The 25,388-nt window shown below is 40.5% G+C and overlaps 1 protein-coding gene across 13 annotated transcripts in view; it reads right to left on the reverse strand.

Annotated features, from left to right (window-relative positions):
- Window positions 1-25,157, reverse strand: part of NCOA3 (nuclear receptor coactivator 3) — a 139,230-nt gene extending 114,073 nt beyond the window's left edge. For 6 of the 13 annotated variants that reach the window (XM_019458227.2, XM_019458226.2, XM_019458222.2 and 3 more), the window contains exon 1: window positions 25,013-25,156. The gene's annotated coding sequence lies outside the window, so the exon portion shown is untranslated. Of the gene's footprint in view, window positions 1-16,228; window positions 16,375-16,617; window positions 17,769-21,070; window positions 21,448-25,012 lie in introns of those variants that run through there. The other 7 variants (XM_019458217.2, XM_019458220.2, XM_019458215.2 and 4 more) reach the window with 5 other exon arrangements.
- Window positions 25,158-25,388: the final 231 nt, after the last annotated feature.

A 25,388-nucleotide genomic window follows, 5' to 3' on the forward strand; every position in this document is an offset into this window, starting at 1 on the left:
GGAGTGGTAAAAAGGGCACGGTCTCTGAAATCAAGGAGACCTCTTTTTGGATCCTCTACAGGTTGAGAACCTGTGAACTTAACCTATAAATTTCAATTCCTTCACCTCTAAAATAAGGACAATAACAGCCACCGATAGAAAGCTTTATGATCATTGAAAGAGTTTATACAAAGCTACAGGATTCCTTATTTCAGAGATTCTTGAATTTTTTTTCATCTGTGAAATCAGAATATGTCATGCTATTTTCAGTATCCCATAGCTTAATTGGCAGTTTTACATTTCCTTACCTAGTACTATATAAAATAATGCATTGTACAACCTGAACTTGATTAAATTTGGTGACAGCTGGCAGCATCCTCAACAAATGCTAGCTTTATCTCCTTCCTCCCTCACACCCATTCACACCTATCGTATGAATAGTAGACAACTCATTTGGCAGTAAAAATGGATATACCAACAAATCTACTCAAAGTGCTCAGCTCTTAGGCACATAGTATATGCTCAATAAATAGGAACCACTGCTATTGCTTCTCTGAATTCATTCCACAAAGATCTGAGTGCCTACTATGTACCTGCCACCATTCTGGGTGCTAAGAATATAAGAGTAAACAAAATAATTCCCAGTCCTCACAGTGTTTATGTTCTATCAGTACATATACTTTCTATGGCACACAAAAATAAAGGTAAAAAATCAAAACTAAGTCAACAGATTGTCCCAAATATTGCAAAAGCTAAGCAATCCAAGAAAGATACTAAAATGCAACCAAACTCAAAGTCTTGGAAGCAAAACAGGGCATCCAAGCATTTCTGCTCTAAATAAAGGTTTGGGGAAAAGAAGAACCAGGAACAAATACTGAATTAAAAACAAAAAAGAAAAAAGAAAAATTAGAAAAGAGGAAAAAGGACAAGAAAGGGAGACATAACATCATCTCTAGTTTCCGAAAATAAAACATACATTAGATTTGAAAGTGGAATAATAATTTGGGTTATTTGTGAAATACAATCCAGGACAGCAAATCAGGTCTATAAAAATCATCTTATAAATAAATGTGTCAACAAATCATTCTTCCCAAGCTTGTAGTTAAAGATGTGCAGTTAGTTGTAGTTAAAGGTCTGAACATGAGACTCTTTTAAATAAAAACAGAAAGAATATTGATATAAAATAAGGCTCCCAGGAAATCTCACACAAATAAAAGTAAAGGGAAAGGGGATGGATATGCACAATTGACATTAGCAAGCAGCAACAGTTAAAACTAAGTCTGAAAAACTATTTTAAAAAATAAGAACTCAAAGCACAGATGTCTATTGCCATTTAATAAAGAGGCAAAGAATCCCTACAATCTTTAGAATGAAAAGGCACTATAATAACACTTTGCATTAAATTACAATACAATGTTATATTCATAAAGGACACATACTTGTGTGTATGTTATGTTGTCTCCCCCAAAGCATAAAAACTCCTTTCTGGGCCGAGGCCTTTCTTTCTCATATTTTTAACTCCAAAAATACTTTACACAGATCAAGTAAGAACTTAATATTAAAAGTCTTGGGGCACCTGGGTGGCTCAATTGGTTGAGCATCGGGGACTCCTGATTTTGGCTCAAGTCATGATCTCATAATTTGTGAGATGGAGTCCCACATGGGGCTCTGTGCTGCCAGTGAAGAGTCTACTTGAGATTCTCTCTCTCCCTCTCTCCCTTCTCCCTCTTCCCCCTCCAGGCACATGTGTGCGCTCATGCTCTCTCTCAAAATAAATAAACTTAAAAAAAAAAGTCTCAGGGCATCTGGCTGGCTCAGTCAATAGAGCATGGAACTCTTCATCTGGAGGTCATGAGTTCAAGCCCCACATAGGGCATGAAGCTTTCTTAAAAAGAAAAAAGAGAAAAAAAAAAAAGTCTTTGGGGCACCTGGGTGGCTCAGTCAGTTAAGTGTCTGACTTTAGCTCGAGTCATGATCTCGTGGTTCGTGGGTCCAAGCCCCACATCAGGCTCTGTGCTGACAGCTTAGAGCCTGGAGCCTGCTTTCAATTCTGTATCTCCCTCTCTCTGCTCCTCCCCCACTCATGCTCGCTCTCTCTCTTGCTCTCTCTCTCTCTCAAAAATAAACATTAAATTTAATAATTTTAAGAATAAAAAATAGGGGTGCCTGGGTGTCTCAGTCGGTTAAGCGGCCGACTTCAGCTCAGGTCATGATGTCACGGTCCGTGAGTTCGAGCCCCGCGTCGGGCTCTGTGCTGACAGCTCAGAGCCTGAAGCCTGTTTCAGATTCTGTGTCTCCCTCTCTCTGACCCTCCCCCATTCATGCTCTGTCTCTCTCTGTCTCAAAAATAAATAAATGTTGAAAAAAAATTTTTTAAAAAAAGAATAAAAAATAATAATAAATAAAAATTTTTAAAGTCTTCAAATGGCTGTAAAATTCAAGAAAATAGATAGCATCCTATGGAAATAAAAAGTATTTAATGTTTTTTTTAGACTTAAGATAACTGAGGGAAAGTAAAACAATTCATCCTCAAAAGATGCCAACACATCAAAGTAAGCTAAATTAGGCATTTACTTTAAGGTTGTCTCATACCTTGTTCTCAGGCTTGAGAAGTATACCATTAATCAACATTAACTGAATGCCCACAATGTTACTAGTCCCTGAGCAAATGCATAAGTTCAGCATCATCCTCTAAAAGGATGTTCAGTAATGTGACTCTCAATTTTGGGAGGTTGTGAGTTTAAGCCCTACATGGGGTATAGAGATTATTTAAATAAAACATTTTAAAAATTTTAATAATAAATAGATTTTAACAATAAACAGATGCTCACATTATCTAGTTAGGGAGACTAATACCAGTGAAACAATTTGTTATATATGGCTTGTGGTGGGTACCAAGGGCCAAGCTGGGCAAAAGAGACTGGAAGCTCGGTAAAACAAAAAATAATCATCACAGGTTCAAATGAACAGGAAAAACACATAATAAAAGAGCCAGAAATGAACCTTGGATAGTTTGACAAGAAAAATGAAACCAAAGGTTTCTTGTTGTTCCAGCCAAAAACTTCTGAGTCACCCTCCTTCTCTCTTGCCCCGCCCCACCCCACCTTACTCGACATCCCCCTCCACTGAATCCATCACAAAATTCTGTTGGCTCTACCTTCAAAATACACACAAAATCCAACCACTTCTTATCACCTCCACTGCCACCACATAGGTCTCAACCAACATTATCTCCTTCCTGGATTACAGTAATAGCGTTCTAATGAGTCTCCCTGATTCCTGCCCTCTTAAAGGCTCCTTTTCATAAAGCAGCTGGAGGGATCTCTTTAAAGCCTGACTCAGTTTATCTGCTCTCTGCTAAAACCCTCCAGTGGAGAAGGGGTATGTGTGTACATATGCAAGCACAAAGAAAAATGAGTGGAAAGACAGACACACAAAATCTTCAATAGTGCAGAACGAAGTTTAGTAGTAATTGCACTTTGATTTATTTTCTCCTTTGTACTCCTGTTTGCCACATGAACATGAATTACTTTTTAACAAAAAAAATGAAATGCTTTAATTAGAAAGGGAAAAAATGGTCAGAAGATATTACTGAAACAACGGAAAAAAAAAAAAAAAAAACCTGCAGTGGTTCCCTAGCATGCTCAAAGTAAAAGATGAAAACATTGTAGCCACCACTGTTACCTCACAGATTTCTTCTCTTACTACTTACTGCTCTAGTCACGTGCTCAGGCAGGCTGGTCCCCTTACTGTTCTTCAAACACACTAAAAATGCTCCTACCAAAGGGCCTTTGCACTGGCTGTTCCCTTGGCACAGAACCCTCCCCACTCCCCAATATTCACAAAGCTGATTTCCTGGACACTTTGTTCAAATGCCACTTTCTCAGGAAGGTTACCATGACTACCCACCTAAAGCGTAAATCTCCCAACACACATACATACCACTTTCCAGTCTCCTTAGGAGGCTTTTTTTTCCATAGTCCTTCTGGTCGGTAAATCCCTAATATCTAGAGAAGAGCCAGACACATGGCAAGCACTCAGTCAATCTCCGTAAAATAAATTAAAACATGGAGACAGATGAGAGTTAAAAGACCCGGGACAGTGTGAGGATACATGTTTCAGGGGTCAAAGACAAAAGTAAATCCATCTGATAGGAGCAGAGAACACCTGGAGCGAAGAAGCCTTCCACAGGTAAAAAAGAAACTTGGTGAACAGTGATCAACTAGAAGAAGTGAGAGACCTGAAGGACAGAAGGTTGACAAAGACAAAAAAAGGCTATGAGTCAGAAGAAAATTTAGGCCAAGAGGAAAGGGATAAAATAGTTGGAGACAAAAAGGGCTAAGAAGAGCAAAGGCATAAAGGGGATGGGAGAAGAGTTACAGGTACAGAAGTCAAGAAGAAGGAAGAGACTGTACCAGGGAGAAGCAAGAGACCACAGGGAAGGGGTGGAGGCTGTTGTTATGTCACAACGGTGTTGTTCAAACTGAAGACAGTCCTGAAAAAGATATACGTTATATGCCTTTATTTCCAAAATGACTTATGGGTGTTAAAACGCACAAAGATATGTATGTATTATCTGCTGTATCACTTTGAACATTCAAATTCCTCACTGCAAAAATGCATAAGGCTTCAAAAGGTTGGGGGCATCTGAAATCAGAATTTTTTTAATTTCATTCCTTAAAACCACTGGTAGACAACTGCCACAAAAGAGATGAAGCAAGGGAGAAGTGGGTGATCCAACCCTTTTTTTTTTAAGTTTATTTATTTTGAGAGAGAGAGAGAGAGAGAGCGCGTGTGAGCAAGAGAGAGGGAGGGAGGGAGGGACAGGTAGAGAGGGAGAAAGAGAATCCCAAGAAGGCTCCGAGCTATCAGCACACAACCCAACACAGGGCTCGATCTCACAAACCATGAGATCATGACCTGAGCGGAAATCAAGAGTCAGATGGTTAACCGACTGGGCCAGCTAGGCGCCCCGAACCTTTCTGTAATCTACTCCTCATGGTTCTGCTCTGCCAGTTTACAGTTTCCTCACTAGGAAAACAGTATAACAGGGTGCCTTCGAATTTGAAATCGCCAAATTGCAACACAATTATCAGCTCTAATATAAAAATCTACTGACCCTTTGAAACATTAACAGGAATCCGAAATAGAGGTTAAAATATATCTTGAATCCACACCAAATTAATATTGAGCTTATGCAAATCTTTTAATTGCTTTTTTTTAATTTCATTTACTTATTTTAAGTAGGCTCCATGCCCAACGTGGGGATTAAACTCATAACCTTGAGATCAAGAATCGCACGCTCTACTGAGTCAGCCAGGCACTCCCGAGCTTCCGCAAATCTTTATTTTAATGTTCTGAGCACTCTTCAGTACAGTAAAAATGCTACCAAATAAATATTTAGACAGCATTGTAACTAAAATAATGACTTTATAGGTCTATATTCTCAGAGGAATAATGAATCTACTGAATTTAAAAAATCAAAATTCATTTTTTTAAAGTTTTTATTTATCTATTTTGAGAGGGGGGTGAAGGGCAGGGAGAGAGGAAAAGAGAGAATCCCAAGCAGGCTCCGCACTGTTGGCACAGAGCACAACTGGGACTGGATCTCATGGATCTGTGAGCTCACGACCTGAGCCGAAATCAAGAGCTGGATGCTCGACTGACTAAGCCACCCAGGCACCCCCAAAATTCATTTAAAACAGGTATTTTGGAATCAAAAGGAATCTAAAGATTTTTAAATAACTCTGCAAGTTCAGTGTTATGACCACAGATGAAACACGCACACAGTACCGCAGATGTGTGAATTTATGCACTCATCACTAAAAGCCGGCCAGGTACCATTTTATCACTGATAGAGGAGCTGCAAATTCCACTCAGAGCACAAGCGCTGTTGCACTGAATCCAGCAGCATAAGCATGCCTGCGTGTTATTATGAAGAATCGTGGAAAATTTCACAGGCTGACATCCAGAACGTCTGCGGTTCTTTTTCATATTTCTTCCTGCAAAGCAGTTATTAGAGCAGTGGCTGTTTTATATTTTTAAGCTGGAAATTTCCACTGTTTTTTTAAACTAGGCTTCTTAAATGTAAATTGCAAAATATTCCAAAATTCTAGCGTGACAGAAAGAATAATTCAGACAGAAAAGAATTAAAATATAGATCTTCAAATTTGGGTGAGGGGACTGGTAAGCAAACTGAGAGGTCATTTTTTTTTCAAGAAAGGGAAAAGAAAGTGTCCAGGGAGATACTAAGGCAATTTAAAGTTCCAATAATTTAATATAAATAACTAAATGTGATAAATAGCACACTGTAAGCTGGTATTTTTTCATTAGCTTGTAGTAGAGGCATTCAAAAGCTAATCTAATCAGTGGAACAGTTAAACATAAAAACCATAGAAAGAGAAAACAGTATAATACAGCTTGATAAGAACGGAATACACTCTACACTAATACAGGTAACACTGGGTCTTTCAATAAGGGTTAAGGAGGGAAGAAGAATGACAAACCCACACAGCTAAGATTCAGTTTTTACACAGGTTTTCAGAACTTCTTCATTAGGATTATACCAGACCAATATTCGGTGTTTTTAATCTTCATCTACAATAATAAATCGGGAAATAGACAAAGCCTTATTGTTTCAGTTTTATTAAAGAGGTAAAACGACACATCAGGCTCCAGGCTATTCAAAATGAAAAATAACTTTTAATAGTTAAATGTTATAGAAAACTTACTATGTTTAAGAACTGATATGTTCTAGGTTAACAGTCTTATTTCCTTCCATTTACATGAGTTAAGAAATGGGGTTATAATACATTTTTGCATAACTATCATTCAAGCGTTAAAGCACCTGTTATTCCTCCAAAATACACATGTGACCAAGAACTTGAGCATTAGTACAAAGACACTGCTGATCACCAATAAAGATCTGTACTAGCAAAGACTGAGAGAAAATACTTGTAAAATGTATCTAATAAAGGTGTATATCCAGAATATACATTTAAAAAAAAGAAACCTTTGGGGCATCAGGTTGGCTCAGTCGTTAAGCATCCGACTTCGGCTGAGGTCATGATCTCACAGTTGACAAGTTTGAGTACCACATCAGGTAAACTTGAGCCCTGCTTCAGGTGAGCTCCAGCCCCACTTCAGGTAAAACACAAGCCCTGCTTCCCTCCCTCTCCCTCTCTCCCTTTTCCCTCTCTCTCTCTCTCTCTGCCCCTCACTCACTTGCATCCCTCACCCCCCGCCCCCATAGGATTCTCTCTCTCTCTCTCTCTCTCTCTCTCTCTCTCTCTCTCTCTCTGCCCCTTGCTCACTTGTGCCCGGTCTCCCAAAAAAAAAAAAAAAAAAAAAAAAAAAAAAAGATAAACCCTTAAAACTGAGTAACAAAAAGAGGGGGAATAGAAAGTGCAGATACACTGACACAAAGCAGATCAGCAGAACTTGAAGTAATACCTTATTTAGCAGTGAAACACTGAATGCTTACCCCTAAGACAAAGATACCTATTCCCCCAAATTGATCAAATTGGTAACAATCAAAATCCCAAGATTGTCCTGGAAGCATTAGTTTTAGTTATTACAGTAAAGCAAGAGGGGAGGGGAGGGGAGGGGAGGGGAGGGGAGGGGAGGGGAGGGGAGAGAGAAGAGGAGATGGGGTGCCTGGGTGGCTCAGTTGAGTTGAGCTTCTGACTCCATTTTGGCTCAGGTCATGCACGGTCTCAGGGTTTGTAAGTTTGAGCCCAGAGTCAGGCTCTATGTTAAGAGCACAGAGCCTGCTTAGGATTCTCTCTCCCTGTCCCTTACACCCTTGTGTACAGACACACTCCCTCTCTCTCTCTCTCAATATAAATTGATAAACATTAAAAAAAGAGAAGAGGGGTACCTGGTTGGCTCAGTCAGTTAAGCATCCAACTCTTGACCTCGGCTCACTCAGGTCATGATCTCACAGTTCGTGAGATAGAGCCCCACACTGGGATCTGCGCTGACAGCACAGAGCCTGCTTGGGATTCTCTGCCTCCCTCTTTGTCTCTACCCCTCCCCACTCACTATCTCTCTCTCTCTGTCTCTAAATAAACAAACATTTAAAAAATTGTTAATTATTCACAAACAACATGATTAACTATGTATACAATCCTAAGCAAACTACATAAAAACTACTAAAATATAAGTCTAGCACGGTTACAAAAAGTACAAAATACAAAAGTTAGTCATATTTCTATATGCTAACAAATCACTGGAAAATTGAAATTTTTTAAATACTATATGTACAATCACATTTTAAAATACGGGACTCAGTGATAAATTTGACAAGATCTATATGCTAACTACAAAATACTAAGAGAAATTAAAGACGTAAATAAATGGACAGATCTAGAACATGTTCATGGAACAGAAGACACAACATTTTTAAGAAATCAATTCTTCCCAAATCGATCAACTGATTCAGTGCAATCACAATCAAAACACAACAGAAATTTTGCAGATGATTCTAACAACCATACGGAAATGCAAAGGGCCTAGAATAACCAAAACAAAGGGAAAGGGGAAGACAAAGTTGGAAGATTTATCCTATCTCATTTCAAGACAAGGGTTAAGACAGACAGATAAACTGACCTGCATATATTTGATTGATTTTCAACAAAGGTGCCAAATCAATGCAATAGCAAACGTATAATCTTTTCAACAAATGGTGCTGGGAAAGTTCAATAGCCATATATTGGGGCACCTGGGCAGCTCAGTCAGTTGAGCATCCAACTTTGACTCAGGTCATGATCTCACAGTTCATGGGTTGAACCCCCGCAGCTGACAGCTCAGAACCTAGAGCCCGATTCAGATTCTGTGTCTCCCTCTCTCTCTGCCCCTCCCCTGCTTGTGTTCGGTCTCTCTCTCTCTTAAAAATAAACATTAAAAAAATTTTTTTTTAAAAATGAACCTCAACTCTTATCTCACCATATACAAAAATTAACTCAAATGGTCATAGACCCAAATTCAAGGGCTTAAACCATAAAACTTCTAGGGAGCACCTAGGTGGCTCAGTGGGTTAAGCATCCACATCCAAGTCTTGGTTTTGGTTCAGGCCATGATCTCACAACTTGCAGGTTGGAACCCGAGTCAGGAGCCTGCTTGGGATTCTGTCTCCCTTTCTCTCTGCCTCTACCCCACTCACACTCTCTCTGTCTCTCTTTCAAAAATAAACAAACAATTAGGGGAGCCTGAGTGGCTCAGCTGGGTGAGCTTCCAACTTCAGCTCAGGTCATGATCTCACAGTTCATGGGTTCGAGCCCCACGTTGGACTGTGTGCTGACAGCTCACAGCCTGAAGCCTGCTTCGGATTCTGTCTCTCTGCCCCTCCCCCACTGTGTATTTGTCTCTCAAAAATAAATAAATATTTTAAAAAATAAAATAAACAAATAAACATTTTAAAAAATCTTTAAGGGGTGCCTGAGTAGCTCAGTCGGTTAAGCATCCAACTTCAGCTCAGGTCATGATCTCGTGGTTTGTCGGTTCGAGCCCTGGGCTCTATGCTGACAGCTGAGACCCTGGAGCCTGCTTCAGATTCTGTGTCTCCCTCTCTCTCTCTCTGCCCTTCCCCCACTCACACTCTGTGTCTCTCATCTCTCTTTCTCTCTCTCTCAAAAATAAACATTTTAAACAAAATTTTTAATCTTTAAAACTTCTAGAAAGCGTATGAAAAAAATCTGAATGACCTTCGGCTGGGCTAGGATTTCTTAAATGCAACAGAGAGGTATCGACTATAAAAGAAAACACACACATTAAAAAAAAAAAAAAAAAATCAGTAAGTTGAATTCCAATAACATTAAAAACTTTTGCTCTTCCAAAAACAGTTATGAAAATGAAACAGCAGACCAGTCTCAAGCTAAACATTTCTAAAACGTATATCCAAAAAAGATCTGTATCTAAAGAACTCTTACACCTCCGTATGATAACTCAACTTAAAAATGGGCAAAAAATATGAACAGATACTTCACCTAAATAAGTACATGAAAATATGCTCAACATCATGAGTCATTAAGGAAACTCACATTGAAGCCACAATGAGATACCACTAATATACCCACTAGAATGGCTAACATTAAAAAGACTGACCATATTGGGGTACCTGGCTGGCTCGGTAGGTACAGCAGGAGACTCCTGATCTCGGGGTTGTGACTTGGAGTCCCATGTTGGGTGTAGAGATTACTTAAAAATAAAAATAAAAAAATCAGGGGCACCTGGGTGGTTCAGTTAGTTGAGCGCCCGGCTCTTGATTTTTCACCTTTGTTGAAAATCTTGGGTCATGATCCCAGGGTTGTGAGGTCGGGCTCAGTACTGAGCGTGGAGCCTGCCTGGGATTCTCTCTCTCTCCCTTTGCCCCTCTCCCCCGCTCATGTGTGCTCTCTGTCTCTCTAAAATAAATACAACGAGGGGCGCCTGGGTGGCTCAGTCGGTTAAGCATCCGACTTCGGCTCAGGTCATGATCTCAGTTCGTGAGTTCGAGCCCCACGTCGGGCTCTGTGCTGACAGCTCGGAGCCTGGAGCCTGCTTCACATTCTGTGTCTCCCTCTCTCTCTGCCCCTTCCCTGCTCATGCTGTGTCTCTCTGTGTCTCCAAAATAAATAAACATTAAAAAAAATTTTTTTTAATAAAATAAATACAACTTAAAAAATTTTAATAAATAAAATTTAAAAATTTTTTAAAGCTTACAAAATAAAAAGACTGACCATACCAAGTGTCGATGAGACTGCAGAATAACCAAAACTATCATACACTGCTAGAAGAAATGTAAGATGGTACAACTGCTTGAGAAACAAGTGGCAGTTTCTTAAAATTCTGAAGCATTGGGATGGATGCATGGGTGGCTCAGTCAGTTAAGTGTCCAACTTCAGTTCAGGTCATGATCTCATGGTTCGTGAGTTTGAGCCCCAAATCAGGCTCTCTGATGTTAGCACAGAGCCTGCTTCAGATCCTATCACCCCTCTCTCTTTGACTCTGTCAAAAATAAATTTTACAAAAACATTTTTTAAAAAAGTTTAAAGGTTAAAAATACACTTAGTATATAACTCAGCCATTCCATTCCTACATATTTACAAGAGAAATAAAAGCCTATGTATGTCCTCACAAATCCTTGCAAACAAAATGTCATAGAAGCTCTATTTTTAATAACCAAAAACTGAACATAACCCAAATGTTCATCAACAGATGAATAAATAAATAAACTGAGATACACCTAATGCAAGGCAATAGTACTAAGCAATAAAAAATAGAACTACTGATAATATGAGGGCTAGCTGGCTGACTCAGTCGGTAGAGCACAAAACTCTTGATCTCAGGGCTCTAAATTTGAGCCCCACGTTGGGTGTAGAGACCACTTAAAAATAAAACCTTTAAAAAATATACTGATATATGTAACAACATGCACGAATCTCAAAATAACTATACAGTACTAAGTGAAAGAAACCAGTTCCCCTTGAAAAAAAGTACATGGTACTTTTGACTTTCCGCTCAGATGCCGCAAAGGTGCAACTGTTTTCTGTCATCCCAAACCCAGGTTCATCAGCCACCTGCATCATGTCGCCTAAGTTCAACCCTAATGAGATCAAATTCATATACCTGTGGTGTACCGGTGAGGAAGTCAGTGCCTCGTCTGAACGGAGAGATCAAGATCAGTCCTCTGGACCCATCTCCCAAAAAAGGTTGGTAATGACACCACAAAAACAAATGGTGACTGGAAAGGTATGAGGATTAGGTGAAACTGACCATTCAGGCCCAGAATGAAATGGTACCTTCCGCCCCTTCCCTGACTATCAAACCCCTCAAGGGATTGCCAAGAGACAGAAAAAAGTAGAAAAACAGTGAGTGGCCTATTCCCTGTTAAGCACAGCAGGAATCACTTTTGATGAGACTATCAACACTGCCTGACAGATGAGGCACAGATCTTTAGCCACAGAAACTCCCTAGAACCATTAAAGAGATCCTGGGGACTAACCCAGTCTATGGGCTGCAATGTTAATGGCCACCACCCTCATGGCATCATAGATGACATCAATAGTGGAGCAGTGGAATGCCCAGCTAGTTAAGAACTACAAAGGAAGGGGCGTCCAGGTGGCTCAGCCAGTTGGGCGTCTGACTCTTGATTTCGGCTCAGGTCACAATCTCATAGTTCCTGGGATGGAGCCCCGAGTGCCGTCAGCACAGAGCCTGCTTGGAATTCTCTCCCTCCGTCCCTCTCTGCACCCCACCCACTTACAGGCATGCACTCTTTCTCTCTCTCTCAAAATAAATAAATAAACTTAAAAAAAAAAAAACTACAAAGGGAAATATTTCAGTAAAGGATCATCTGACAACGAAAGGGGGAAAAAAAGTACACAGCAAAGAATTCCATTTATATAAATTCCCAAAAAGGTAAACTAATCTTCAGTGACTTAAGGCTGATCAGCAATCACCTGAAGATGGGAAGGGATAGATTATAAAGAGATACAAGGATATGTCCACTAAAGCTAACAGATATTTCCATTACTGTAACTGTGGTAACAGATTCACAGGTAGACCTCTAGGTCAAAACTCAAATTATACACTTTAAACATATGTAATTAACTGAACGCCAATTATACCTCAATAAAGGTAAAAAAAGAAAAAAGTAACCTATAGTGACAGAAGGCCAAACAATGGTTCACTGAATACTCCAAAACCTAGAAAAGGACTAAATACAAATGGGCAAGATACTACTTTCTAGGGTGATGGAAATGTTCTGTACCCTGATTGTGGTTGGTAGTAACACAACAGTTTACATGTGTCAAAACAAACAACACGCTTAAAATGGTTCAATTTTAGTGTAAGTAAATTATACCTCAAAATAGATTTCTACAAATTTAAAAAAAAAAAAAAAAAAACATACCCAGAGGCGCCTGGGTAGCTCAGTCGGTTAAATGTCAGATTTAGGCTCAGGTCATGAATTCATAATCTGTGAATTCGAGCCCCATGTCAGGCTCTGTGCTGACAGCTCAGAGCCTAGAGTCTGCTTCGCATTCTGGGTCTCCCTTTCTCTCTGCCCCTCCCCCTTCCTCTCTCTCTCTCTCTCTCTCTCTCTCTCTCTCTCTCTCTCTCAAAAACAAACAAACACTAAAAAATTTTAACAAAACAAAACAGAGTACCTGGGTGGCTCAGTCAGTTAAGCGTCTGACTTCGGCTCAGGTCACGGTTCAGGTCACGATCTCACAGTTCACAAGTTTGAGCCCCACGTCAGGCTCTGTGCTGACAGCTCAGAGCCTAGAGCCTGCTTCACATTCTGGGTCTCCCTCTCTCTCTGCTTCTCCCCTGCTCACACTCTCTGTCTCTTTCTCTCTCTCTCTCTCAATAATAAATAAACATTAAAAAAAATTTTTTTTAATTTATAAAAAATTGTAACACACACCCACAAATGTTAAGTAGGTACATTTACATTTCAAACATCTTTAAACACATTAAACAGAATATATAGTTACAACATATTGTAGTTTACCACCTCATTAAACTATGCTAACAGTTTGATATCCTGACATTTTTCTATTTTACATTTTTTTAATTTTCACATTTGATTTTTGTTGTAAAGGAAAAGGAGAGCAGAAAAGCATTAAAGGAAACACACGAGATAGGGAAAACAAGCACTTCCATACAGCACTTGCTACAACCTCTACAACAGGAAGCCACTTGCAATACCTGTAAAACTTAAAGTCATACCCTCTAATACTCTAGCATTCTACTGCCAGAAATTTTTATATGCTTTACAACAAAACATGGGACAAAGAAATACGTATGAGGATATTCACTTACAGCTGTTTGTAATAATATAAAACTGGATAAATTATGATATATCCACTACACAGCGGAATGCTGTGTAACCATTAGAAAGAACTTAGTAGTTTAAATACAGACCTGAAACCTCTCCCCAAGATCATTTAAAAAATATACACAATCCAGAAGAGGGCTCCTGAGTGCCAATTACAGAAGTGTGTTTGTTTTATGAAAATTTATAGGCCTGTACTTATGCATTTTCCTGAATGTATGCTACACTTTATTATACTTTACCCAAAAATGTAGGAGAAATTCACTAAACTTAAAAGTTTTTAAGCATATGCATTTATGTATGTATCTAGAGTTAACAATGACTCTACAGTTAACAAGAACTCTGAGCAGGGGCTAGGGAGGTGGCTGGGAAACGCCTGAAGAAGGATGCCTTACTTTGCACTGTATACATACCCTCTGGTCCCTTTTGAATTTGTCCCATGTGCACCTGTTACATATATCAAAAAATATTTTTGAACTGACACCATTTACAACTATATCTCTGTATGAGTTGGGATTTTCATAATACAGAAATAAACTAGAAGCAGAGATGGATTTGGATCCATAATAGTTGTTAAGAACCCAATTTCAAATTTTATATTCATCACAGCAATTTCATTTTCACTGCCTTTACAACCAGCAAACAGTTTAAATTTCAACTTAGAAAATAAGTTTTAATAAAATCGCATTTTCTATTTCGAATAGGGTTTTGTATAAGACTTCAGTGGAAGGGAAAAAAAGAGCTCTGCAGTACAAAAGACAGTTAAATGAGATAATGGACATTAAACACCCAAAACTGTCCAGGCATATTAGCTTGGATAAATGCTAGCTTTTAGCTTTTATACCTAAGAATATGAATCAGAACACAGGAGAGATAATTTTTAGTAGGGTAAGACCAGGGAAGGCAGAACAAGAGAAACTTAATAGCAGCTAAAGTATAAGACACACAGAAATAAGATGATGCTGGAAATGTAGATTAGAATCAGATTATGAAAGGCTTTGGGAACTCCATGGGAAGGAGTTTAGTTTCATAATCTTAGACAATGAACAATAGATTTCATGCCTTCAAGCAGTCAAGCAACTTGGGATGGGATAAGTTTTTAAAAGATAAATAAGAGGGGAAACCTGGCTGGCTCAGTTGGTTGAGCATGCGACTCGATCTCAGGCTGGTGAGTTCAAGCCCCATGTTGTATGCGGAGCCTACTTTTAATTAAATACATACATACATACACACACAGACAGATAGATAGATAGATAAATACCAAAAAGAAAGATAAATAAGAAGTGCACCGGGGCGCCTGGGTGGCGCAGTCGGTTAAGCGTCCGACTTCAGCCAGGTCACGATCTCGCGGTCCGTGAGTTCGAGCCCCGCATCAGGCTCTGGGCTGATGGCTCAGAGCCTGGAGCCTGTTTCCGATTCTGTGTTTCCCTCTCTCTCTGCCCCTCCCCCGTTCATGCTCTGTCTCTCTCTGTCCCAAAAATAAATTAAAAAATGTTGAAAAAAAATTTAAAAAAAAAAAAAAAAGAAGTGCACCTGGCTGACTCAGTCAGTGCAGCATGTGACTCTAGATCTCAGGGTCATGAGTTAGAACCCCACATTGGGAGTAGAGATTACTTTAAAAAAAAAAAAGATAGGGGTGTCTCAGTTCCTGGGTTTGAGCCCCACATCAGGCTCTGTGCTGACAGCTCAGAACTTGGGGCCTGCTTCAGATTCTGTATCTTTCTCTCTCTGCCCCTCCCCTGCTCACACTGTTTCTCTGTTTCTCTCTCTCTCTCTCTCTCTCTCTCTCTCTCTGTCTCAAAAATAAATAAATAAATAAATACACACACACACACACACACACACACACACACACACACACACACACACACAATGGAGAGACATCCATAACTATCTGCACAGAATATCGTCTAATAGCAGTTGCCTTTGGGAAGGAGAGTAGCTGCAAAAACCAAAGACCTGGGGGACCATGATCCTTACTTTTTCAAGATATGTGTGTATACACACACACACACACACACACACACACACACCCCTTTTTGTAATGTTTAAACTCTACCACGTTTATGCCTTTTTAGTTTAAAATAATGTGTGTATGTATATATATATATACACAATTTTTTTATTGTACTAAGCACTACATATTAAAAGATGTGGGAAAGAGAGATCAGAAACAGCAATTAATTCCGTTTAGATCTACTCCATCTCCTCCAAGAAGTTTTCCCTAACAATTCTAGTTGAAAATGACCTTTTCTTCCTCTGAACTTCTGAGCCACTTATTTATGTTGTTGCAACTATGTTTTTTCAGTTATCCTTATTTCTCAACTAGATTATAAGCTCCTAGATCACAAAGGGATTTTAATGCCTACAATGCTTAGCATAATTCTTTGAAGAACCGTGATACTGAATAAAAACATTTGAACAACTCACAGAAGGACGGTCCAGTCTTAGGACATCTGGGAAGTATGAATCCTAAGGCCCGGACAGGATTAATCTGGGACAACTCTGTAAGGAAGACATAGGTCCTTAGGACTAAGACTCTAATTTTATCTCAATTTCCAGATAGAAAAGCTGACCTGGGGGCGCCTGGGTGGCTCAGTCGGTTAAGCGTCCGACTTCAGCTCAGGTCACGATCTCACGATCCGGGAGTTCCAGCCCCGCGTCGGGCTCTGGGCTGATGGCTCAGAGCCTGGAGCCTGCTTCCGATTCTGTGTCTCCCTCTCTCTCTGCCCCTCCCCTGTTCATGCTCTCTCTCTGTCTTAAAAATAAATAAACGTTAAAAAAAAAAAATTAAAAAAAAAAAAAAAAGAAAAGCTGACCTGAGAGTTAGAACTTTAGAAACTTTCATATCCAAATGCCAAGCACTGGGGGAGGGGACACCTAAAATGAATATAATCGAAAAAATAATGGATGACTTTAGAAGCTTATCAAAAAAAAAAAGGTGCCCACTTCAAAAATAAACCATCTGATTGAATCTGCCCTACCAATCAATAAATGCAGACTCCTTTGCATGTGAAGAGATAATTAAGATTCATATCAGAAAATAAGAACTGTATTTTCAGTTGTGGTGGTCTGGGAAATTTACTTAAATGAGACAGGATCTGAACTAGACTTTAATGACTAGGTTAGATAGCAAGGGAGAAGAGTCAGAAAGCAGCAGCGTGACTCAAGAGGCAACAAAAATGGGAAAGATTGATTTTAAAAAGACGATGATTAAAAACTGAATATTAGGTTAAGGAATTTCGATTGTACTTTGCAAATTTTTAAGCAAAAAATGTAATCAAAATGATGTTTAAGAAGTACAGAGAGGACGTAGGGAAAGAATGGGGACTACTTTGAAAACTATTACAAATATCTAGAAATAAAGGGCCTGAACTAGACTTTTAGAAATTGTAATGAAAATATATTTAAGAGAAATGTATCAATAGGATTCTGCAAAAACAAAACCAGTTTACTCAAATCCACTAACATTTGAGTATTTAAATGACCAAGTCTTAAAATGCCTTACCTCTGAGCTCTTGCTAATGATTTCTCACCAACAGAAACTGTTGTCTCCATATTAAAATCTCACTCATTCTTCAAAGTCTTGCATTCTCATCACCTGGTCAGAAGTAGTCCTTTCCTCCTCTGAACTTCTTCTTGATCTTTATAAGCAAAATAAATTGCCTCATACTGAAGTGATGTGAATACCTGATTGATTGTGTGCACTTGGAGGTCAAAACCTTATTAACTCTCACAGCGCCTTCAACACTACAAGCTTAATAAACACTGGTTAAGTATGTGTGTATGGGGGAGTGGGCAACCGCCAAACAGTAGCAAATTAAAGATGATTAAAGCTCGGGGCCTCATAGCTAACAGAATGCTGAATGCTGGTACGAAAAGTCAGTTTAAAAAGTAACATGGGGGAGGCGTGCCTGGGTGGCTTAGTCAGTTAAGCATCTCTTGATTTTGGCTCAGGGCTCAGGTCATGATCTCCCCCTCCCCCCACCCCAATCTCTGAGGATTCTCTCTTCCTCTCTCTGCCCCTCCCCCACTCGTGCACGCACTCACACTCTCCCTCAAAATTAATAAAACTTAAAAAAAGAATTAACATGTGGGAGGTATTTCATACTTTAAACAAAGAAACAGAAAAGTGGAGTTTATCGGACAAGTTCACAATTCCAGGTTCACCTAACTTGGTTTCCCTACACCTAAGGCTTCTACCATATTCTAGAACTGTATTTTCAGTTGTGGTGGTCTGGGAAATTTACTTAAATGAGACTAGATGTGGCTGTGCGCTTTGAAAGTAGCTTCCTGACCTCACTGTACTGATGCCTGGTGAGATTATTCTTAAATCTTAATACAGTGATAGTCCCGTCTTAGTATATGAAGAATACACAACTGGCACTCCAATGGATGCAACGTATGTGTGGAGTTATTTTTCTCACTGGCGAAGTTAGATTTTCCTGGATGCAGCCAAGGACTTGCTCTGACAGCAATGGGGCCAACTGTGTTCACTGGGATGAAAGTCTTATAAAAACACAACCACCACCAGACAGGTAAAAGAGGAAAAGAGATGAGCTTGGATGCAGCAGAGGGTGTTTAGACTAAAGACACAATCTGGTGAAAAGAATACTGGGTAATCCTTAAAACATTTTCAAATAAAATTGCCAAATTTCAATCTGGAAACAAAATCAAGCTGATATAGCTACTCTACAGAGTGACTTAAATTCAATAATCCATTCCACTGATGACAGCTTTACTGAGAGTAAAGAAAAATATGACTTCGTTTTCTTACAAGAGAAGGAGGGGGTTGAAAAATTCTCTCCCCCTCCCCCTCCCCCTCCCCCTTCCCCTTCCCCAGACACATATGTGCAAGCGCGCACTTTGCAGCTTGTAGCACCCACTATGAAGTCAGGAGCTCAAAAATCATCCCATCGCCCAACCCATGAGTCAGCACTGAAAGGTTACCATTATCTGATACAAAGAGCTTAACCCATTTAATGTTTGACCAACAAAATTTAAATATAAGACCATTCTACATATCTATACAATGCTTTAAGTTTATAGAATTCTCCAATATAATGAACTTTGGAGATCACATATTCCACCCCCTTTGTTTTATAAATTTTAAGGAATGTCTTGAGATTGATTTGCATGAAGCTTACAATACTAGCTTGCAAACTGTTCTCAACTCTTCTTCACAAGTATCATTTTCAAAGTAACAGGCCAACAAATGATACTGATTAGGTAGCAAAAGGGGGGACTATCCAAAAGTTTTCGTGTGTAGATTTTTTTCAGGTTTATTTATTTTTTAGTCATCTCCACACCCAACGTGGGCCTCGAACTCATGAACTGGAGATCAAGCATGCTCTTCCCACTGAATCAGCCGGATTCCCCGAGATTTTTTTTTTTTTTATTCAAGTTGTTTTAAAACTGAGTGTATGATCATGCTGCTCTTTCCACCAGTAACAACTCTCATGTATAAAAATGTCAGTTTAGGCCATTTAGATTATGATAAACAAACATTTCCTCTCAAAGTAAAAATAATTTGGTTTAGATTTCACTTAAACAGAAAAGCAGAGAGTATTTACTCTAAAAGTCTCCCCCACCCCCCTCTTTTTGTTGTTGTTAAAACTCTTTCTTCCCCTCCCCACGCTTTCTCCTCTTTTGTACTCAAGTTCTCAAATGCGTCAGCTGGAGGCACAATACCACAATACAACTGCAGGCTTCCTGCCTACTGGCCAGTCATTATTCTTGACTCGAGAACTTTCAAAACACTGCTTGGGTTGCTTTGAAATTCCCTCTTTCAGATTTTCCCTCCTTCATGGAACATCTATTTAAAAGAATGACTTCAAAAATGTCTTGCTGCACCCAATCAACACTCTCTAAGCAAACTAAAAACGTTAGCCTTAGATATGAAGGTGGGATATAAACACCTGAAGTTTCTCAAACACCGATCTGAAAATACAAGACAGGAAAAAAAAAAAAAAAGTGTATTTCTGGCCAAGCATAATACTAATTTTTCTCATATGTATACTAATCCTGTTTCTGAAAAATTCCACATTTATAACTACAATACTACCATCACTTTTTTTTTTAAACCATATAGATCTCTGTCACCAACTACACTGGGATCAGCGGAAAAGGGCTACCTTAATTATTACCAAAAAGTAAAGTTCACAAGAGTGAAGTATATTCATTTATTTTAAAAAGTTATCAAGGGAAGAAAAAATTACCAGCAGCAGTCACCTGGAAACATGGGGAATTTCCCATTTCCTCTGACCACACTTTAATGGTGGCAGCAGTACCTATAAATGTATTTGGTTGTTGAAATAAACCAATGGAGCTACTCTAGACACAGACCTAGATGTGGGAGCATGGGGGGGCGGGGGGGGGGGGGCGGGGGATAAAGTATATGCCCCGTTCAACATGAGTTATTTCCTTTTTAAAGGCAAAGCATTAAAATTAAACCTTGGACACATTGGTTCATGAGTAACAACTTCTCAAATTGTTACAATACATAAAAATTTTTCTAACACCTCTAACAAAAACAAAAAGACTAATTTATTTCAAACAATATTCAAAAAAGTTCAATCCCAGTACAACAAAATAATTTAGCTAGTCCCCTGGAGTTTGTTATAATGGGATTTAACCTGTGCACTCAACATTCAATTAACCATGAGGCTTATCCTAATTGAGGATTATGCTGAGTTCTGCAGTCTTTTCCCATCTATCCATCTACTACTCCCACTCAGCTGCTATAGCTACCAAAAGCAAAGCCCCAGGGAGCAGTAGATTATCCATTACTATGTGGTACCCATGCCAATATTCCCTTTTCATCCTTACATGGATGATAAAGAGTTAAATTTAGTAATCTAATCAGCCTAGTTTCCAAAAACTGAAACTTCAGAACCCTCACTCTTAACCTCCAATCAAAGAAATTAAACATTTCAGAAGAATACCTTCATAGGTGGACAGCATACAAAAAAAAATTTTTTTACACTCAAAAAAAAAAAAAAAAAAAAGTCACTCTTTCCCCGAACATATCGGTAAAAAATATCAATGGAAAAGAAAAAATAGGACACAGACGTTCATAATGAAAGATAGGAAAAAATACTAACAGAAAAGACTAGTACATTTGCTCTTAAAATATTCTTTGAAATAGGTAAAGCCCATTTGCCAGATAGGTCAGACTTCTTTCCTTTGCCTCTAGGCCACAAAATTTATTACAGTTAAATAAACCTTTATTACTGCCCCCCCTGTAAATTGACCTAGGCCAGCAGAACCTACCAAACTGAGTTAATGCTGACAAAGTTGGGAACTGGCAGTATGTAGTCTAAGAAGATTATCCAGTTTGTGGATAAATCAGCCTCCTAGACAGTGCAGGTCTTCCTTTCAACTCCTGCTGTGTATCTTCTGGCCATTTTCCTGTTCATTTAACTCCCCACCAGAAGGTAGGAAAGGGAACGGCGATTAAATTCAAGTCAATTCCGTCATTTGTTAGGAGTGGAAATAAGGTTAGACTCTGGATAAACTGCACCCTTTAACCCAAAATAATCTCCCAGAAACTCTATCAGAAAACCAATGGGCTAAATGAATTTACGCAGCAAACACTAACAAAAAGAAGGAATAAGCCTCATTACAATACAGCCCCTCCTCCACTTTTACTGAGAAATGTTCATTTTGTGATCCCCTCCCCCACCCCCAAAAAGCACTCAATAAAATGGAAGAAAATGCCTACATTTTACTGCAGCATTCAATCTCCATACTATCCCTGTGGATCTAAACTAACATGCAGTTACCTATTTCTTTAATCTGTTGAACTATGAGAAAGAAGAAAAGTTAAGATACGTTTCCAATACTAATTTTCTGCTCCCAGAGCTTTAAACCCTCGATAATGAAAAAACAAAAACAGAATATTTTACACTACAGGGTATTTAATAAGTTCAAACCAAACTGGGACAGGTACTCTCTGGTTTAACCTATGAGAAACTACATGAGAAACTCTTCAACATGATCAACAACTCCTTCTAGTCCTAGGTAACATTAAAGTAACAACTGCATTAAATTGTGGTCGCTTTCCATTGTAGACAAACAGCCACTGGAGGCTATACTCATTCTAAACTTACAAAAATCGAGTTTTTGAAAGTAGTCTACATCCTCAGGCCAGGGCTTGAAATTATATATTCTAAAAAACTGAAAAAGAAACACTAAAGCCATTTATTTGAACACCAATTTGGGTTTATATCTTACCTTATTGTCTGAATTATTTTTAAATTATTTGTTTAAAGACTTCTCAAAAAACATACTCCTCTTTAAAAGATTCTAGAATCAGTTAACACACAAAAGAATTAAAAAAAAAAAAAAACCCTCATCTTTAATATGTCCCTGAAGTTTATTTCAAAACACCAGTCAAGAAGGCTTTAGTAAGTAACCATTTCAAAAACTATTTATTTAGCATCTCCCAGAAAAAGGATCCAGGGTCCTGCAGTACACTCCTTACTGAATGAATTCTAATTTGTTTGTCTAGGGAGTGAGGGGCAATTTAGAGAAATAATTCTTATACAGGGATTAAGAATATATCCCTGATATGAAAAATAACTCTTATGGGGGGAGGGGGGAGGGGATGCACAGTTTACTCAATGTCAAAATATAGTGAAATTATTTAATGCAATCCCTAACCATCTAAACTCTAGTATTACTGAATTTCTTTTTTTTTTTTTTTAATTTTTTTTTTCAATGTTTTTTATTTATTTTTGGGACAGAGAGAGACAGAGCATGAACGGGGGAGGGGCAGAGAGAGAGGGAGACACAGAATCGGAAACAGGCTCCAGGCTCCGAGCCATCAGCCCAGAGCCTGACGCGGGGCTCGAACTCACGGACCGCGAGATCGTGACCTGGCTGAAGTCGGACGCTTAACCGACTGCGCCACCCAGGCGCCCCTACTGAATTTCTTTAATGAACTGTAGTGTTGGTAAATTTAAAACCAGCATTCTAGAACTTACAAAAATAGAAATCCTGTTAATTATGCTGGGGTTGTGTCTGCATTCTCGAAGTCTCTGTAGGTAAGGAATATTTTATGGTAGAAATATTTCCTGCAACCGCTCTAGAAACATCATAGCAACCCACTTATTCTACAGTCATGTTCAAAATGTAGTTCTATAAACTAGAAGCTGGCATATGCCTCTTTTTTAATGCTGATTGGACAATTAAGTCACTTCTATCAATATATAAAATACCACTGTAATTTAGGATCACAGGCAACCTAGATTACTGCTCATTTAAATGCAGAACCTGAAGCAACCTCCAGTGACAGGAGCTATAGTGTTCAATATCATTTTACATGTTACAAACAGAGGCTTCATCTTACATACAAACAATGCACCCTGGCAGCCGTTCCTCATCCTCAAGCCCCACAGATTGTTACTTCTTTAAGGGTGTCAGTGCATAAGGCAACATCAGCACTAAGTTCAGAAGCTTTTTCTAACAGCTATCAACATTTGTTCAGGACAGTGAAAAGAAAACCATATTCCCGCCACATTTTCCCTTTCTTCTGTTCATCTTATTTTCCTGCCTTGGGTACCCAGCAAGGGTTATGTTTCAAATAAAAATCTTAAAATAATTATTCCAAAGACCAAGGATACTCCAGAAACCGGCAACAGCCACTGCCTCCGAGGAGCCGGAACTGGAGGGTTCACAGGAGACACTCATTTTTCAACGCTTGTGGACCTTTTTCCAGTTGGGTATCGTAGCTGGTATAACCTATTCTAAACAGGGCAGTAATTCAAATGTTTCTCAAGAACAAATATTTCACGAACTTCCAGATCTCCATTTCACGTTTCAGCGTATGCGGCATTCACAAGACCCACGTTTGGGGTTTGGTTTTTGTCTTTTCCATCATCCTCTCTACAACCTGCTGCAACAAATACTGAAGCTTTCTTGCAGCCAGGGACCAGTTAGGTGGGTCCGAGGCCGGGCATTTAAACCCGGAGATCCAGCAATCTCCCTCAACACCGCTACCACTCGCTCATCTCATTCAACTCCATTTAAAAAACCACTGCAGCAAGACAGCTGGTACTCGCCTTCCGGTTTCTTTACGGTACAGGCTTAATAACAAAAACAGGTTGGCTTTGAAGCGCTGCTCAAAAACTGCAAAAAAGGAAGTCTTCGCCTTCGAGACGGGGCGGGGGGCGGGGGGCTGGGCGGGGGGGGGGGGGTGAGTTTCGACTTCGGGACAATTTCATGCCTTTCGTGTCATTCCATTTTGGAATCCCAAACTCCTCCTGTTTTATGAGATTTCGAGACGATGCTTTCTCGCTCTCACCACTGCTCTTTTGGTTAACTTTTCCACCCCGAGTGCCCTCAAACTGGGAGCAACTAAGCCTCCCAACGACTCATGGATCATCTTTTTTTTTTTTTTTTTTTTTTTAAGGCATGTGCAAGACAATTTAAATCATTACAAACTCCATCAACGTACGTAAGATTCGAGATGGGGGGGTGGGGGGGGGAGAAAAAACAGTCCTGACGAAGACAGCCAAACCCCAAATTTGATCTACCAACTTCCCACTTGCCATTTCCCAACCTTCACAGCGGAGGTAGCAAAATGCCTTTTTAGCGAGAAAACTGCGGAGAACCTCCCCGTGCCCAAAATGAAATTCCGCCGATCATTCGAGTTCAAATATTAAAAATGCCCCGGTGCGGGAGGAAACACAGCAACAAAACGCAACCCGATTTTGGGTGCGACCTGGAGGCTGGGGTGGGGGTCGTGGGGTCTGCGCCGCTGCCCCCGCCCCCTAATTCCTCCGAATAACTGCGAAGGAGCCGAGGCAGCGGGAGGCGGACGCGGGGAGCTTCCTGAAGCAGCCCCAAGGGCTGGGGAAAGACAAAACTTCAGGGACAGGAGGGGAAAAGTGGGCCCCCGCGGTCCCCCCCCCACCCCGAAACTCCTCGGGGTGACCCCTCCGCGCGGGGACCCCCTCCGACTCCCAAGCCGGCTGCCGCCCCACCTCAAGTCCCCTCCTCCGGCCGCGGGGCCGCCCCGGGCTGCGGGGAAGCGGCGCGGCCCCGACACCCCAAAACTATCTCAGCGCGCCCCCCGCTCGGCGCGCCCCTCAGCGCCTCCGCGGAGCCGCAAAGCCGCCGGCTCGCGGCAACCCGGGGACTCGCCCTCTTCACCCCCGCCTCGCACTCCACCCCCTCGCCCGCCGCCGCTCCTCCTTTATCTCCACTCACCGCCCGCCGCCATTTTCCTCGCAGCTCAGCTTTAAATCGGAAACTCGCCGCTCAGCCCGCAGCCGCCGCCACCGCCGCCGCCACCGACTCAGCCGCCGCGGCCGCCGCCGTCGCTGTGTGGAGGCTGAGGCGGCAGCGGCTGGAGCCGCGACGCGGGGGCCTCCGGGATATGTAGTCCCGAGGCCACGCCCAGCACTACCGGTCCCAGGGGGCCTTGCGCGGCCTGGGCGCTGGGTGCCCCCGCCCGGCGGCGCTCGCGCGGCGCGAGGGCGTGGCGGGGAGGACCCCCAGGCCGGCGTCCCTGGCTCGCCGCCTGGGAGCCGCGGCGGGTTCCGGAGCGTTGGAGCGCAGCCTCAGCCCTGCCCTCAATCTTGTC

Source organism: Panthera pardus, unplaced genomic scaffold (assembly GCF_024362965.1).
Source record: "Panthera pardus isolate Hobbes unplaced genomic scaffold, ASM2436296v1 HiC_scaffold_25, whole genome shotgun sequence".
Taxonomy (NCBI): domain Eukaryota; kingdom Metazoa; phylum Chordata; class Mammalia; order Carnivora; family Felidae; genus Panthera; species Panthera pardus.